General features: G+C 44.9%; 1 long non-coding RNA gene across 3 annotated transcripts; it reads left to right on the plus strand.

The window, feature by feature from the left end:
* Window positions 1–5,933: 5,933 nt before the first annotated feature.
* On the plus strand, window positions 5,934–11,113 carry LOC142920784 (uncharacterized). Of its 3 annotated transcripts, none has more exons than XR_012939035.1 (6): window positions 5,934–6,155; window positions 6,530–6,576; window positions 8,359–8,498; window positions 8,642–8,719; window positions 9,105–9,197; window positions 10,229–11,113. It is a non-coding gene; the product is annotated as an uncharacterized LOC142920784 (long non-coding RNA). The 3 variants fall into 3 exon arrangements; XR_012939034.1 differs by lacking the exon at window positions 10,229–11,113 and adding an exon at window positions 9,879–10,219 and having other exon boundaries at window positions 5,935–6,155; XR_012939036.1 differs by lacking the exons at window positions 6,530–6,576; window positions 10,229–11,113 and adding an exon at window positions 9,879–10,219 and having other exon boundaries at window positions 5,937–6,155.
* The last annotated feature ends 8,077 nt before the right edge of the window (window positions 11,114–19,190 follow it).

The raw sequence follows: 19,190 nt of genomic DNA on the forward strand, positions 1-19,190 counted from the left end.
TGGTCAATGTGTACTGACCATACTTCACCACCCTGGTCAATGTGACCTGACCATACTTCACCACTCTGGTCAATGTGTACTGACCATACTTCACCACGCTGGTCAATGTGACCTGACCATACTTCACCACGCTGGTCAATGTGTACTGACCATACTTCACCACTCTGGTAAATGTGTACTGACCATACTTCACCACCCTGGTCAATGCGACCTGACCATACTTCACCACGCTGGTCAATGTGTACTGACCATACTTCACCACCCTGGTCAATGTGTACTGACCATACTTCACCACCCTGGTCAATGTGTACTGACCATACTTCACCACTCTGGTCAATGTGTACTGACCATACTTCACCACCCTGGTCAATGTGTACTGACCATACTTCACCACGCTGGTCAATGTGTACTGACCATACTTCACCACGCTGGTCAATGTGTACTGACAATACTTCACCACCCTGGTCAATGTGTACTGACCATACTTCAGCACGCTGGTCGATGTGGACTGACCATACTTCACCACCCTGGTCAATGTGTACTGACCATACTGCACCACGCTGGTCAATGTGTACTGACCATACTTCACCACGCTGGTCAATGTGACCTGACCATACTTTACCACCCTGGTCAATGTGTACTGACCATACTTCACCACGCTGGTCAATGTGACCTGACCATACTTCACCACGCTGTTCAATGTGTACTGACCATACTTCACCACGCTGGTCAATGTGTACTGACCATACTTCACCACCCTGGTCAATGTGTACTGACCATACTTCACCACGCTGGTCAATGTGTACTGACCATACTTCACCACCCTGGTCAATGTGTACTGACCATACTTCACACCGCTGGTCAATGTGGACTGACCATACTTCACCACCCTGGTCAATGTGTACTGACCATACTTCACCACGCTGGTCAATGCGACCTGACCATACTTCACCACGCTGGTCAATGTGACCTGACCATACTTCACCACCATGGTCAATGTGTACTGACCATGCTTCACCACGCTGGTCAATGTGGACTGACCATACTTCACCACCCTGGTCAATGTGTACTGACCATACTTCACCACTCTGGTCAATGTGTACTGACCATACTTCACCACGCTGGTCAATGTGACCTGACCATACTTCACCACGCTGGTCAATGTGTACTGACCATACTTCACCACTCTGGTCAATGTGTACTGACCATACTTCACCACGCTGGTCAATGTGGACTGACCATCCTTCACCACCCTGGTCATTGTGACTTGACCATACTTCACCACCCTGGTCAATGTGTACTGACCATACTTCACCACCCTGGTCAATGTGTACTGACCATACTTCACCACCCTGGTCAATGTGTCCTGACCATACTTCACCACTCTGGTCAATGTGACCTGACCATAATTCACCACGCTGGTCAATGTGTACTGACCATACTTCACCACTCTGGTCAATGTGTACTGACCATACTTCACCACCCTGGTCAATGTGACCTGACCATACTTCACCACTCTGGTCAATGTGACCTGACCATACTTCACCATGCTGGTCAATGTGTACTGACCATACTTCACCACGCTGGTCAATGTGACCTGACCATACTTCAGCACGCTGGTCAATGTGTACTGACCATACTTCACCACGCTGGTCAATGTGACCTGACCATACTTCACCACGCTGGTCAATGTGTACTGACCATACTTCACCACCCTGGTCAATGTGTACTGACCATACTTCACCACCCTGGTCAATGTGACCTGACCATACTTCACCACTCTGGTCAATGTGTACTGACCATACTTCACCACGCTGGTCAATGTGACCTGACCATACTTCACCACGCTGGTCAATGTGTACTGACCATACTTCACCACTCTGGTAAATGTGTACTGACCATACTTCACCACCCTGGTCAATGCGACCTGACCATACTTCACCACGCTGGTCAATGTGTACTGACCATACTTCACCACCCTGGTCAATGTGTACTGACCATACTTCACCACCCTGGTCAATGTGTACTGACCATACTTCACCACTCTGGTCAATGTGTACTGACCATACTTCACCACCCTGGTCAATGTGTACTGACCATACTTCACCACGCTGGTCAATGTGTACTGACCATACTTCACCACGCTGGTCAATGTGTACTGACAATACTTCACCACCCTGGTCAATGTGTACTGACCATACTTCAGCACGCTGGTCGATGTGGACTGACCATACTTCACCACCCTGGTCAATGTGTACTGACCATACTGCACCACGCTGGTCAATGTGTACTGACCATACTTCACCACGCTGGTCAATGTGACCTGACCATACTTTACCACCCTGGTCAATGTGTACTGACCATACTTCACCACGCTGGTCAATGTGACCTGACCATACTTCACCACGCTGTTCAATGTGTACTGACCATACTTCACCACGCTGGTCAATGTGTACTGACCATACTTCACCACCCTGGTCAATGTGTACTGACCATACTTCACCACGCTGGTCAATGTGTACTGACCATACTTCACCACCCTGGTCAATGTGTACTGACCATACTTCACACCGCTGGTCAATGTGGACTGACCATACTTCACCACCCTGGTCAATGTGTACTGACCATACTTCACCACGCTGGTCAATGCGACCTGACCATACTTCACCACGCTGGTCAATGCGGACTGACCATACTTCACCACGCTGGTCAATGTGTACTGACCATACTTCACCACTCTGGTCAATGTGTACTGACCATACTTCACCATGCTGGTCAATGTAGACTGACCATACTTCACCACGCTGGTCAATGTGTACTGACCATACTTCACCACCCTGGTCAATGTGTACTGACCATACTTGACCACCCTGGTCAATGTGTACTGACCATACTTCACCACGCTGGTCAATGTTTACTGACCACACTTCACCACGCTGGTCAATGTGTACTGACCATACTTCACCACGCTGGTCAATGTGTACTGACCATACTTCACCACGCTGGTCAATGTGTACTGACCATACTTCACCACCCTGGTCAATGTGTACTGACCATATTTCACCACGCTGGTCAATGTGTACTGACCATACTTCACCACGCTGGTCAATGTGTACTGACCATACTTCACCACGCTGGTCAATGTGTACTGACCATACTTCACCTCTCTGGTCAATGTGTACTGACCATACTTCACCACTCTGGTCAATGTGTAGTGACCATACTTCACCACCCTGGTCAATGTGTACTGACCATACTTCACAACGCTGGTCAATGTGACCTGACCATACTTCACCACCCTGGTCAATGTGACCTGACCATACTTCACCACGCTGGTCAATGTGTACTGACCATACTTCACCACGCTGGTCAATGTGTACTGACCATACTTCACCACGCTGGTCAATGTGTACTGACCATACTTCACCACGCTGGTCAATGTGTACTGACCATACTTCACCACGCTGGTCAATGTGTACTGACCATACTTCACCACGCTGGTCAATGTGTACTGACCATACTTCACCACGCTGGTCAATGTGTACTGACCATACTTCACCTCTCTGGTCAATGTGTACTGACCATACTTCACCACTCTGGTCAATGTGTACTGACCATACTTCACCACCCTGGTCAATGTGTACTGACCATACTTCACAACGCTGGTCAATGTGACCTGACCATACTTCACCACCCTGGTCAATGTGACCTGACCATACTTCACCACGCTGGTCAATGTGACCTGACCATACTTCACCACCCTGGTCAATGTGACCTGACCATACTTCACCACCCTGGTCAATGTGTACTGACCATACTTCACCACTCTGGTCAATGTGGAATGACCATACTTCACCACTCTGGTAAATGTGTACTGACCATACTTCACCACCCTGGTCAATGTGACCTGATCATACTTCACCACCCTGGTCAATGTGACCTGACCATACTTCACCACCCTGGTCAATGTGACCTGACCATACTTCACCACCCTGGTCAATGTGTACTGACCATACTTCACCACTCTGGTCAATGTGGAATGACCATACTTCACCACTCTGGTAAATGTGTACTGACCATACTTCACCACCCTGGTCAATGTGTACTGACCATACTTCACCACTCTGGTCAATGTGTACTGACCATACTTCACCACTCTGGTCAATGTGTACTGACCATACTTCACCACCCTGGTCAATGTGGACTGACCATACTTCACCACGCTGGTCAATGTGTACTGACCATACTTCACCACGCTGGTCAATGTGTACTGACCATACTTCACCACCCTGGTCAATGTGACCTGACCATACTTCACCACCCTGGTCAATGCGACCTGACCATACTTCACCACGCTGGTCAATGCGTGCTAACCATTGTGCCACCGCTCCCCCCCGTCGCCCTAAACGTGCTCAACCTGCGCAAATATTAAACGCCGTGTATATTACGATGATAAAATAAACATTAGGCGAGTAATTTAAGAGTTGTGTTTAATTAAAAGTTTACCTCACGCGAGCCCCCAGCGCAGCCGTTTCCACTTTTCCCGCCAAAAACAAACCGTCACCAAAACCAACGCTGCAAACTCTTCACGTTCCCACTTGGACGGCTAACTTCAGCTTAATTATTAATTATCTATCACTCGTGACTCTCTCTCTCTACACACACACATGTGTGTACATGTACACGATGAGGAGATTATTTACTTTGTTAACAAAACAACCTCGCGGTGGCCTTCAGGGACTGAGAGGCGCTGCCGAGGGCGCGAGGGTGGGGGGAGGCAGCCGGGGCCACGTGACCCGGAGTCACAAAAAGCGCGGGAAATTTGAAAAACCTCGCCTGGTCTACAGGAGGTCGTAGTTCATAGTTTCATTTACTTGGTATAGCCCTGTGAGCCATTCGGCTCTTGAATCGGGTGCAACCACAACAAACAAAAAAACATGAACAAGAAAACATCTTAAAGTGATTATGTGACTGTGCAAACAGAAAATCCAGGGAAAAAAACATAAAAAATATTCCTGAAATAGCACCGTACACCAACGCTGTGTGCAAAAAATCCCAGTGGGATGCAAGTCAAAATAACAACAACAACAACAACCACAAGACAACTAAGATTAAGGACATCAGTCTAATTCCGTACTACAATAAACAAAAACATGGCCAAAAAAAAAAACGTTTTCGAAATCACCAAAATAAAAGCGATACATGCAATGTAACAGTGATCATAGGGACTGTGACCGAATTTTTAACAATAAACTACATAAATAAATTATAACACCAAAATCTAGAGCCGTATTTTAGGCCACTGAATAGCAGTGGCAGCTAGGGGTGTACAACTCCTCTAGAGCAGTTTTGAGTGAAGATCTCATAGGTAGTGATTCAAGTTGCAGTTTATTGGCAATAGCATTCCAGACCCTGGGGGCATCAATAGCAAAGGCCCTTCCTCCTGTTTTTGTACGGCAATAGGGAATGTGAAGCTGGTAAATGAGCGAAGACCTGAGGTCAAATTTGTTCTTTGAAACAGAGAGGAGATCCAGTAGGTAGTCTGCGGAATTTTTTGTAAGTACATCGTGAATAAATAAGATCTGGTGCACAAGCCGTCGAACATTAAGATATGTTAAGTTTGACCCAATGTAGAGATCACAGTGGTGAGTCTATGGTGCAGTGTTGAGTCTATGGTGCAGTGTTGAGTCTATGGGGAGTGTTGAGTCTATGGGCAGTGCTGAGTCTATGGGCAGTGTTGAGTCTATGGGCAGTGTTGAGTCTATGGTGCAGTGTTGAGTATATGGGCAGTGTTGAGTCTATGGGCAGTGTTGAGTCTATGGGCAGTGCTGAGTCTATGGGCAGTGCTGAGTCTATGGGCAGTGTTGAGTCTATGGGCAGTGCTGAGTCTATGGGCAGTGTTTATCAATTCTACAGAATCTGAGCCTCGCTCGCACTGCGTGTTCGCCTATCCACACTACGATTTATAAAAGCGCCCTGCTAAGGCCTCACGTGATAACAGCCCCGCCGAGTCGCCTGCCCGTGATTCGAGGCACGGAACGTCGAATCTCCTCCTCCACCACGACAACACGAGGACATTGTTTTGTTTGTAACCTCACCACGAAGGAGGATATAGCTCAAGACCCCCTCCCCAGCACCTACGCAGCGTTGCGCTGGTGAGTGCCGCGTTGAGGCCTATTCCGGGAGTGTCACCGGTCTCGGCTAGATTGCCCAGCCGGCCGAGGCGGCACTTTGGCCGGCTACAGATGCTGCTGTCATGCGATGGTCTCCATGGAGACCTGGAAGATGGTCTCTAGGTTATGTTGTGGGTTAGCAAGCTTCCAAAGGATGCGTGAAGGCTGCCGCTCGGCTTTTTGTAACGAATCTTTGCTGCGTGTTTTAAACTTTAATTGTTTGCGATGCACGCGTGTCAACGTGGTGATGCGTCGCTCAAAGACTTCACTCGAGCGCGTCGTGTTCAAGCTCACTTTGTCTACCTTAGGAGCTTACAAAGTGCCGCCCAATAATTTACCATGCGTCTGCCTCTTAGGCCGAGTGAACCGCTTGAACAAGGGCACATTCAGAAGCGTAAACTCTGTGAGTATCTCGTTTTAAATTTTGATTTGAAGCTTTCGTGACTGCAGTAATTCATATTCTTAGCTCTTTCGGTAAAGTCACGTTGAAGGGAAACAATAAAATAATAAAATATATATAAAATAATTAAAATTCTCACGACGTTTCGACCTGATGACGACCGTTTGTGTTATGGTCGAAACGTCGTGAGAAATTTTATTGTTTTATATATATTTTATTATTTTATTGTTTCCCTTCAACGTGACTTTACCGAAATAGCTAAGAATATCTCGTTTTATTCATAGTTCGTGTTTCCAAGGACAAAAACAATTGCACATTCTCATTACCAATACATCGACCTGGCTGGTGGTCACACTTGCCAGGAGCCCCTTTCCCTGTCGGCTTGACATTTTTTTCAACTCAATTGTTTTTTTACACAGCTCTTGGACAGACGTGCGGCAGTGTTGGTTTATATCCTGGAAGGTGCTCTCACTCCAGGGGCTGTTTCATTGATGGGAAAATAACCTGAGCTGGGGCTGTAATCAATGTTGTTTTATTGATCTAGTTTAAAACATCAGCACGAACATCGGTGCCAAACTAACACGATGTGAGGCGCTAGATTTGAAGCTTTCGTGATGTGCAAGGATTCATAGTCTTTAGCTTTTTTTCGGTAAAGTCGCGCTGGTAAAAAAAATAAAGTTAAACCCAAGTTAAACTTTAGCAGCCTTATAGTTTACAGCAGTATGCTCCGCAAGGCAACCAGTTTGTCAGCTTAACTACTGCCTTCTGCCTCTGGTTCACGTGTGTAACGCTCTTCAACCTGCACACGGCCATCTCTCCGTCCCCAACCCCCTGCAGCATAACAGAAGGTGGCTTAACTTAGCCCCCCCCCACGGCCCTTCTTGTCTCTCCCCCCCCCCCTTAACCTGTATACAATCTCGGGTGTCTTAGAGTTCTCTTCACCTGATGCAGCAATTTTGCCGTGACGGTTTCCACCTCAAGACGGAAGCTTGTGCTGCTGCCTCCGAAACGTGATTTTAATTGAGTTGTTTTTTTCATTTATTTATTTTATAGATTTTTTTTACCTACGTGACTTTAGCAAAAAAAGAAAGAGTCCGATGCGAGGAGGCGTTTCCCCCAACGTTCGTTTTCTGCGGTGGCAAAAAATGCAGCCTCTGCGAAACGATGAGAACCTAAACATTTTGCTCAACACAGGAGGAACGTGTCCATCAGCGAGGGAGCCTTAGGCATGCATCCAATTGTCCCTTGTGAAGGAGGAGGTCTTTAACCCGGCATGGTTGTCACCTGGTGTACAGGAGGTCGTGGGGTTTGATACCGACCCTGACACTCCCTGCTCTTTCTTTGGGGTTGACGTTTCTCGCTCCCCGCGGCCGCGTGGATTTTTCTCCCAGAGTCCTCCGGTTTTTCCCCCTCCGCATTCCGAAACGCCACGCGTTTAGAGTATTTTGCCCTGAATGTCCACTTGATATCAGCCCACCATTTATGGGCCAAGGTCTCTTCTTAAAAAAGAGCTATGTAGCACGGTGGTGTGCTTCCCGTGGCAACATTAAACATTGGTTAGTTTTATTAGTATATATATTTTTAAAGTGATTTGTTTTACTCTTCCTGTAACTCTGCACTCACGCCGTGTTTTTGTTTTGTGTTTGTTGTCATGTTCTGACCCAGTGCCACAGCTGGACATCTGTGACAAAAAGAGCTTCGTAGCGCTTTGGATTCCTCCTCTTGCAGTCTAAATAAATATCATTCCCACTGCTCCTCCTACTCCCTCCCCTTCACCCCTCCTAGCCAAGTGAAGGAAGCCGCCAGGCCGACCATCTGCCACCTCCCCCCAATGGAGACTTTCTCCACCACCACCCGTTTAGTGGCCTTGCTGGTCGTTGTGCTGGGCGACCGTCGTCACAACCCCTTCGCCCTGCCCCTTGACCGTGAGTAGCAAACAGCGCCGCTACCACACTTGAGACGATGCCCCCTCTCAACGCTACTCCCACTAAAGGCCATCGACTAAACTCGACTCTTTTGACTTCACCAGGCAATGCCCACTGAGCTTCGTGGCGCTTTTTTTTTTCAGAAGCGCTCCGGCTCTTGCAAATGATGGCTTCAACGAAGCACTTCGACGTTCAAGCGGGGCCGAGTACTCGAAACACTTGTAGGTATCTGTGTGACACACACACTACACACACTACTCACACACAGAGACCCACAGACTTCTCACACAGAGACCCACACACTACTCACTCAGAGACCCACACACTACTCACACACAGAGACCCACAGACTACTCACACAGAGACCCACACACTACTCACACAGAGACCCACAGACTACTCACACAGAGACCCACACACTACTCACAGAGAGACACACACACTACTCACACAGAGACCCACACACTACTCACACAGAGACCCACACACTACTCACAGAGAGACACACACACTACTCACACAGAGACCCACACACTACTCACACAGAGACCCACACACTACTCACACAGAGACCCTACTAACACTCTGCTGTATTTTCGCCCACAGCTGCGGTTATCATCTCTGGCCACGTACGGTACCAAAGAAGCTCACATCAGGTGTATGCAGCAAAGCAGCAACCTCCGGACACACGACGGAAAGGTGCACGGTTGCGACATCACACACACACATACACATGTACAGGGCCCAGTTGAGTACGCAGTTTGTTAAGGTGCAGCACTGCAAGTACTTGCTCGTGCCCCTGTTGGCGGAAGGAGGAATAGGAGGAGGAGGGAGGAGGAGGATGAGGAGGGGGAGGAGGAAGGGGAGGAGGAGGAGGAGGAGGGGGAGGAGGATGAGGAGGAGGAGGGGGAGGAGGATGAGGAGGATGAGGAGGAGGGGGAGGAGGGGGAGGAGGATGAGGAGGAGGGGGAGGAGGGGGAGGAGGAGGAGGAGGGGGAGGAGGATGAGGGGGAGGATGAGGAGGAGGATGAGGAGGACGAGGAGGAGGAGGGGGAGGAGGATAAGGAGGAGGTCCTTCACTGCACAGAGCGCTGTAGGGAGCTCCCCTCTAGGCAGGGCACGTTGGACCCCACTCCTCCGCCACGCCAGCCAAACCTCTTGAAGTGTCCCACACTTCACCCCACCACGTGCCACCCGCCTAGACGGGAAGCACCGCGGTGAGCTCACTCCCACCGCCGGGCGGACAACAACGGAGTTGTCGCTCACGACCCGCGACCCCAGCGTGACCCCCCCCACGTCGACCCCCGGGGGCCGGGCCGGCGTCCCCTCGTTAGGAAAACTAAAACTGCGAAAAACTTTGTTTTTGTGTTTGACCGGCAGGTAAGGGCCCCACCGAGCTACGTGGCGCTTTTTCACCGGCGACCGGGCCGTCGCCGTCGTCAGCGGGCGCGGACATTTTTTTGTTTTGCGGCCCAAACGCTTTGAAACGCGCGACGTCGATTCTGAGTGCGGCGCGGGGGGAGAGACGCCCGGAAGGACCCGGAGGGAGAAATCCACGCGACCGCCACGGTGACGAGAGGCCAACGCGAGAAACAACCACTGCGAGCCGCAGAACCTTGCAGGCGAGAGGGAGAGAGAGAGGGTTCTGAAAATCGATTTTTTTATATTTTTAAAAAACCCACTTTGTGCGAATCGCCTTCTATGACCCCCCCCCCCTCCACGACTCGTAGGGGGGGACGCGGCAGCCCCCCGACGACAGCCTCACATAGCCAGCGCCCTGCAGATGCTGTCGGAGCCAGACAGGATGTACAGAGCGAGAGAGGGAGAGGCGGTGTACATGGAGTGCTCGGTGTTGGTGTGGCCGCCCGCCACCATCCTGTGGTGAGACCGAACGCCGCGCCTGAGCGTCCGTGCCTCTCCGCCTCTCCTCTCGCTCTCCGCTCACTGGAGACTCTTTTTGTTTATTTCACCGCCTGATGCCCACCGAGCCGTGCAGCTGTTTTTCAGAAGCTATCCGGCCATGTCGCAAATGACGGCCCTGACGACGCGCCTCGAAGCTCCCTGTCGCGAGGGCTGTACGTGCCCTGAACTTCTTTCGCACCCTACGTGGCCAACCGTGCTAATCAGAGGTACGGGAGCTGGGTCTGTTTTGTGAATGCCGCCAGTGGGTTTGCATGGCTGGCCACGTACGGAGCGAAAGAAGTTCAACATAGAACACTCCCATAGACTTCAATGTTAAAGGCTCCCATAGACTTCAATGTTAAAGGCTCCCATAGACTTCAATGTTAAAGGCTCCCATAGACTTCAATGTTAAAGGCTCCCATAGTCTTCAATATTAAAGGCTCCCATAGACTTCAATGTTGAAGACTCCCATAGACTTCAATGTTAAAGACTCCAATAGACTTCAATGTTAAAGGCTCCCATAGACTTCAATGTTAAAGGCTCCCATAGACTTCAATGTTAAAGGCTCCCATAGACTTCAATGTTAAAGGCTCCCATAGACTTCAATGTTAAAGGCTCCCATAGACTTCAGTGTTAAAGGCTCCCATAGACTTCAATGTTAAAGGCTCCCATAGACTTCAATGTTAAAGGCTCCCATAGACTTCAATGTTAAAGGCTCCCACAGACTTCAATGTTAAAGGCTCCCATAGACTTCAATGTTAAAGGCTCCCACAGACTTCAATGTTACAGGCTCAAATAGACTTCAATATTAAAGGCTCCCATAGACTTCAATGTTAAAGGTTCCCATAGACGTCAATGTTACAGGCTTCCATAGACTTCAATGTTAAAGGCTCCCATAGACTTCAATGTTAAAGGCTCCCACAGACTTCAATGTTAAAGGCTCCCACAGACTTCAATGTTAAAGGCACCCATAGACTTCAATGTTAAAGGCTCCCATAGACTTCACTGTTAAAGGCTCCCATAGACTTCAATGTTGAAGGCTCCCATAGACCTCAATATTAAAGGCTCCCATAGACTTCAATGTTAAATGCTCCCATAGACTTCAATGCTAAAGGCTCCCATAGACTTCAATGTTAAAGGCTCCCATAGAACAAGGATTTATGTCTACTGCATTAACCACAATACCTGCAGTCAAAATGCAAAAATAAAACATACTATGATAATATATGATGATGCATTGTCCTTGAAACTGATTGGTCCACACCAAGGGACGGCTTTCTTTTGAGCCTTTTGGCGTCATCTGGTCGAGCACCAATTGGGTCGAGGCTTCAATGCCACATATTTATTATCATAGTATGTTTTTTCGTTTGCATTTTGACTGCAGGTATTGTGGTTAATGCAGACATGAATCCTTGCTAAAAAGGCTTCAGTTTTGTTGCCAGAAAAAAAGAGGAAAAACCCTATTATTATATTTTGGTACTGGCAAAGGAGGTCTAATGATGAACAAAACATCAATGAAGCAATCTGATCTCATCTTGAACGGCTACTGTTGGCCTGCAGCCCGCCAAGTAACGCACTTGTGTAACGTATCTCAACAATAAAATGACTGGTCACTGTCCACTTCCAATGGAGCTTGGCTCTTTAACTTATCAGCCGTCTTTTCATTTGTGGGTGTGTCATTAACTTTGATAATTGATTCTTGTCAACACCACTGGGTACAAAGTTAATAAGTAACAATTTTTTTAAACAAAAATTAAACAGAAAAAACCGCAACACACACGCACATTTCATTCCGAGATCTATAGAAATGTATAAAGTAACCTGTTGCAGAATTTGCCACTTGCTGGTTTTATCCACCATCAATTTATTATGAGAACCCTGTCTATATCTCAGATACAAATTCAGTGTAATGACAGTTCATTGGCTGATTAATATGAAAATAGGTTTTCCCATTTTTTCTGGCAACAAAACAGGTCACATTTAAAGCTGAACTTTGAGCTGAAATCCTTCAGAATGTGAGATGTTTTTATCTTCCATTATTTTCATACTTATTGTGTATATTGAGCATCACTTTGTGAGAAGCCAAAAAATGTAAACTGGCCACCATCAGCAACGTGGAATTCCAGGCTACAGATACAGGGTGGTCCAAATGTCTCATGTCTCCTCTAAAGCTTAATATTGTAATAGGAGGCTTTATTTAAAACGCAACATTTAATATGCAAATATGTTCGGGGTCAATTAATTTTGGGAGTCACAAGACATCAGGACCACTCTGCACAGCACGAGTTCAGGATCTACAATGGGAATAGGGTGCCACCCAGCGTTGCTTCAATAGGGTCGCAGCGAGGGTTGGAGTTTAACAAGAAGGAAAGATTTACATTATGAGACCTCCTTTGTCAGTAACAAGATATAGTAATAGGTTTTACCCAATCAAATTCAAGGACAGTGCATATTTTTATGAGAGTTGTCGCTTTTGTTTGCATTTTGACTGCTTATGTTGTGGTTATTGCAAACATGATGCCTTGAATAAAGGTGTCAGTTTTTGTGCCAGTTAAAAGGGTAAAACCTATTACTATAACAAGGAAAGACATTTGCCCTCCCCTACCCCCCAAAGACTGGATACAGTCTGTGAAGTTAAACCTGCAATTCCTACAGTATGAAATATTTCTTCATACATCATTCCACTGTACATCGTCAATTAATCGTGGAGCGTTAATCCACAAACTGCACATCTTCTAAGACTCGACAAAGCAGGCTGTAACCAAAATTGATTTGTGGGTCCATCGTACTGAAGCGAATTTGACAGAATCACTGGTGCCGATTAGACACGGGGACATTGACAAGAACAAACGCATTGATGCATCGCTCAAATTTTTTAATGAAATGAAAACATCGATTTTACACGAACAGATTCAGAATAAAAAGATCAAAAACATTCAATGAACGATTTACAGGAGACAGCAAAGTGATTGTTCAGAAGTAAAGTTAATTATCGTAAATAACGAATGATAAAATAGCCAACCGTCTAATAATTAATCGGAAGGATGTGGTTGCAGGGTCAATACAAACGGACATTACTTTTAAAAATATATAGTTAAAAAACATTATAAATGCCTTTACATTAAAAAAAAACATTACAATGGCACAAGGCTGTTGTAGAAGGATCAACAATCAGCCGAAATCGTAAGGTTCCCCATCCCTTAGTTACTGATCCGTGGCCAAGATAGGTTGCATGGATTAAATCCTGTAATCTCGCCTGGATAAAATAATAATAATGAATGATTGTGACTTGTCTGTGTACTGCTGTAATGTGAGCTCTACTGTAATATTGTATTTGTACTGATGCGTTCTGATCTCGAAAATAAAAATTTTCCAAAGTGAGCATTTAGACGGTGCTCATCTCCAGTTTAAGAGCTCTGAGCCACGTGGTGGAAATTCGACGTTACTATGGCGGGGGCAAGTAACCCCACTGTTGACTTCTCCACAGTGTGTTACTCATTGTATCTACCCCCGACAGATGATGGGCTGATCCAGTCTAGGTTGTCTTCATAATTATGCCAGAAGATGCAAATACAATACTTTTCGAAGCACCGCACATTATTTTTGCATGTTGAATATTTACCGCCACTGTAAATATGTAATTTTAATCAATGCATTGCTATAATGTTTTAATCAATCGTATTGTTATTAAGGTTTGGGTCAGGATTTTAGAGCAGTGTGTTTCAAATAGGTCGACCAGATTTGAAATCGCTACATCTCTGCAAACCACGAACTCTTCATAATAATCCACAATAAAGGTTTTCTGGGTTAGATCGCGTTATTTATAACTGTGTCGTAACCCTCCACCACCCGACACGGCCAATCAGCAAAAAATAAGTGTCACGTTGACAAAAGACAATTAGTTCACTCATTTATTTGCTGATTGGCCGTGTCGGGTGGTGGAGGGTAAAAAAAAACCTTTATTATGAATAATATTGGTCGCGAAAGCTTGCTACGTGTTAAACTGACACAATCACAACTTTGCCTTTTATATATATGGAGATATACTGTATGTTATTTTAATTAACTTTAACAATACACTACTGTATACAGTATGCTTTTCTCAAATGTGTCTTTACTGCCCCATGCTGTATATACCATCTTAAATCAGGACCAGTACTAAGAGTTTAGCCACGTGACAATACAGCAGACTCTCTGTTGTGTACTATACAGGACGGTCCAGATGTCTTATAACCCCCAATTAACTGACCCCGGAAAATGTGTTTCATTTGCGTATTAATTTCTGTTTCTAAATAAACCTTACATAAAATATATACCGTATGAAGATAATTAAGTGTGTGGGGGGGGGGGGTCACAAGACATCTGGAGCACCTTGTGGAACGTGACTATTTTATGTTAATAAAAAACAAACGACACTTATTAAAGACGAGTTTTGTGGGCAGCAGATGACAGCGAAGTAAAATAAATTGTGCTGCACTTCTAAAACTGCCACGTCTATGACTCTCTGCCTTTACCATCCTGCAAAATCGTGTCCATGACCCAGACAGCGTGGAGAGGGCCCTCATCCAAACAGCACATTGCCAAAAGGGGTTTTGTACGTGCAGTATACATCAAGTATACAGATAGTACTCCTGTATATTGTAACATACCTTATCGACTGACAGTTACCAGTGTCTTTCAGGGCTAGGTGCCTTCCACCCACACAATGGTCATCCTTCTTTACACACACACACAAATATATATTTAGCTACTGGAATTTTCACATTCTGTACACACGTAAATTGAAAGCTTCCATCTAAAGAACACTGCACCGTAGAGGCAAAATCTCGAATGTATGATCTGTGTGCGAGTGTTTAAACTGTGGTGATGCTGGCATGGCTCCGAGAGAGACTCCAATCCAGTAATAACAAAACAACTATAATAATAATTGGGGTTTTCCCCCTTTTTTCTGGCAACAAAACTGAAACCTTTTTGCAAGGATTCATGTTACTGCATTAACCACAATACCTGCAGTCTCAATGCAAAAATAAAACATACTATGATAATATATGATGATGCATTGTCCTTGAAACTGATTGGTCCACACCAAGGGACGGCTTTCTTTTGAGCCTTTTGGCGTCATCTGGTCGAGCACCAATTGGGTCGAGGCTTCAATGCCACATATATTATCAGAGTATGTTTTTTTGTTTGCATTTTGACTGCAGGTATTGTGTGTGGTTAATGCAGTAACATGAATCCTTGTTAAAAAGGTTTCAGTTTTGTTGCCAGAAAAAAAGGAGGAAAACCCCTGTTATTATATTTTGGTACTGGCAAAGGAGGTCTAATGATGAAACAAAACATCAATGAAGCAATCTGATCTCATCTTCAACGGCCACTGTTGGCCTGCAGCCCGCCAAGTAGCGCACTTGTGTAACGTATCTCGACAATAAAATGACTGGTCACTGTCGACTTCCAATGGAGCTTGGCTTGTTATTTTATTTTTTTACCTACGTGACTTTACCCAATAGAACCAAAGAGTATGGAGCTTGGCTCTTTAACTTATCAGCCGTCTTTTCATTTGTGGGTGTGTCATTAACTTTGATCATTGATTCTTGTCAACACCACTGGGTACAAAGTTAATAAGTAACTTTTTTTTAACAAAAATTAAACAGAAAAACCGCAACACACACGCACATTTCATTCCGAGATTTATAGAAATTTATAAAGTAACCTGTTGCGGAATTTGCCACTTGCTGGTTTTATCCACCATCAATTTATTATGAAAACCCTGTCTATATCTCAGATACAAATTCAGTGGAATGACAGTTCATTAGCTGATTTATATGAGAATAGGTTTTCCCATTTTTTTCTGGCAACAAAACAGGTCACATTTAAAGCTGAACTTTGAGCTGAAATCCTTCAGAATGCGAGATGTTTTTATCTTCCATTATTTTCATATTTATTGTGTATATTGAGCATCACTTTGTGAGAAGCCAACCAATGTAAACTGGCCACCATCAGCAACGTGGAATTCCAGGCTACAGATACAGGGTGGTCCAAATGTCTCGCGTTCTTAATTGAATTCTCTAAAGCTTAATATTGTAATGGGAGGCTTTATTTAAAACCCAACATTTAACATGCAAATGACAAATATGTTAGGGGTCAATTAATTTTGGGAGTCACAAGACATCAGGACCACTCTGCACAGCGCGAGTTCAGGATCTACAATGGGAATAGGGCGCCATCCAGCGTTGCTTCAACAGGGTCACAGCGAGGGTTGGAGTTTAACAACAAGGAAAGATTTACATTATGAGACCTCCTTTGCCAGTAACAAGATATAGTAATAGCTTTACCCAATCAAATTCAAGGACAGTGCATATTATTATCAGAGTTGTCGCTTTTGTTTGCATTTTGACTGCTTGTGTTGTGGTTATTGCAAACATGATGCCTTGAATAAAGGTGTCAGTTTTTGTGCCAATTAAAAGGGTAAAACCTATTACTATAACAAGGAAGGACATTTTCCCTCCCCTACCCCCCAAAGACTGGGTACAGTCTGTGAAGTTTAACCTGCAATTCCCACAGTATGAAATATTTCTTCATACATCATCCCACTGTACATCACCAATTAATCGTGGAGCGTTAATCCACAAACTGCACATCTTCTAAGACTCGACAAAGCAGGCTGTAACCAAAGTTGATTTGTGGGTCCATCGTTCTGAAGCGAATTTGACAGAATCACTGGTGCCGATTAGACACGGGGAAATTGACAAAAACAAACGCATTGATGCATCGCTCAAATTTTTTAATAAAATGAAAACATCGATTTTACACGAGCAGATTCAGAATAAAAAGATCAAAAACATTCAATGAACGATTTACAGGAGACAGCGAAGTGATTGTTCAGAAGTAAAGTTAATTATTGTAAAATAACGAATGATAAAATAGCCAACCGTCTAATAATTAATCGGAAGGCTGTGGTTGCAGGGTCAACACAAACGGACATTACTTTTCAAAATATAAAGTTAAAAAACATTATAAATGCCTTTACGTTAAATAAAAAACATTACAATGGCACAAGGCTGTTGTTGAAGGATCAACAATCAGCCGAAGTCGTAAGGTTCCCCATCCCTTCGTTACTGATCCGTGGCCAAGATAGGTTGCATGGATTGAATCCTGCAATCTCGCCTGGATAAAATAATAACAATGAATGATTGTGACTTGTCTGTGTACTGCTGCAATGTGAACTCTACTGTAATATTGTATTTGTACTGATGCGTTCTGATCTCAAAAATATTTTTTTTACAAAGTGAGCATTTAGGCGGTGCTCATCTCCCGTTTAAGAGCTCTGAGCCACGTGGTGGAAATTCGACGTTACTATGGCGGGGGCAAGTAAACACATAAAGGCAACCACTGTTGACTTCTCCTCCACAGTGTGTTACCTATTGTATCTACCCCCGACAGATGATGGGCTGATCCAGTCTAGGTTGTCTTCATAATTATGCCGGAAGATGCAAATGCAATACTTTTCGAAGCACCGCACATTATTTTTGCATGTTGAATATTTACCACCACTGTAAATATGTAATTTTTATCAATGCATTGCTATAATGTTTTAATATAATCGTATTGTTATTAAGGTTCGGGTCAGGATTTTAGAGCAGGGTGTTTCAAATACATTGACCCGATTTGAAATCGCTACATCTCTGCAAACCACGAACTCTTCATAATAATCCACAATAAAGGTTTTCTTGGTTAGATGGTGTTATTTATAACTGTGTCGTAACCCTCCACCACCCGACACGGCCAATCAGCAAAAAAAAGCGTCACGTTGAAAAAAGACAATTAGTTCACTACTTTAGCCCCACACCGGTGGTGGTTGAAGAGTGAATCCACAACATTTACAGTTTGATTAGTACTGTGACGTTACGCTGGTAATTACATCCAACGTCATCGGGCAATACCACTTGAAACGGCGGGGCATAGAGTTTAAAATGATAACCGCTAGATGCTTCTGCCAGCGCACAAACATCCCCTAGCCTCAGTCATTCACCGGCCACACCCTGCGACTTGTCCTTGTGGTGATACGTCAAAGACCCGTAGAGTGATTTTGGTGCTACCATCAGCGACTCATCTGGATGACCTCAAAAACAGAATCACGGCAAGCGGTGACTTCAGTGGAAGAGAAGACTTCGCTTTGAGAGGCGTTTGGGACGAATTCAACTATCGTCTCGATGTTGGTGGAGGGCACATAGAGAATTTATAAAATGGTTAGTAAATCTTGATAACTCATTAAAGCGTTTGTAACTTCATTAGACCTCCTTTGCCAGTACCAAAATGTAACAATAGGGGTTTTTCCCCTTTTTTCTGGCAACAAAACTGAAACCTTTTTAACAAGGATTCATGTCTACTGCATAACCACAATACCTGCAGTCAAAATGCAAACAAAAACATACTATGATAATATATGTGGCATTGTCCTTGAAACTGATTGGTCCACACCAATGACAATGCATCATATATGATCATAGTATGTTTTTTGTTTGCATTTTGACCGCAGGTATTGTGGTTAATGCAGTAGACATGAATCCTTGTTAAAAAGGTTTCAGTTTTGTTGTCAGAAAAAAGGGGGAAGACCCCTACTGTTACGTTTGTAACTTGTTGTGTAATTGTAACGTGTTGTTGCCATCGTGAAATATACCGCTTTGAAATTGGGTCCACATTTTTTTAAACCACCCTGCATTAGCGTCTTACAAATTTACCCACGATAAGCCAATTTGGTTGACCCATCATTTGCGACGATATGCAGATCTC

Source organism: Petromyzon marinus, unplaced genomic scaffold, assembly GCF_048934315.1.
Source record: "Petromyzon marinus isolate PM22_M1 ecotype Great Lakes invasive population unplaced genomic scaffold, UKy_Petmar_22M1.pri1.0 PM_G_Scaffold_76, whole genome shotgun sequence".
Taxonomy (NCBI): Eukaryota; Metazoa; Chordata; class Hyperoartia; order Petromyzontiformes; family Petromyzontidae; genus Petromyzon; species Petromyzon marinus.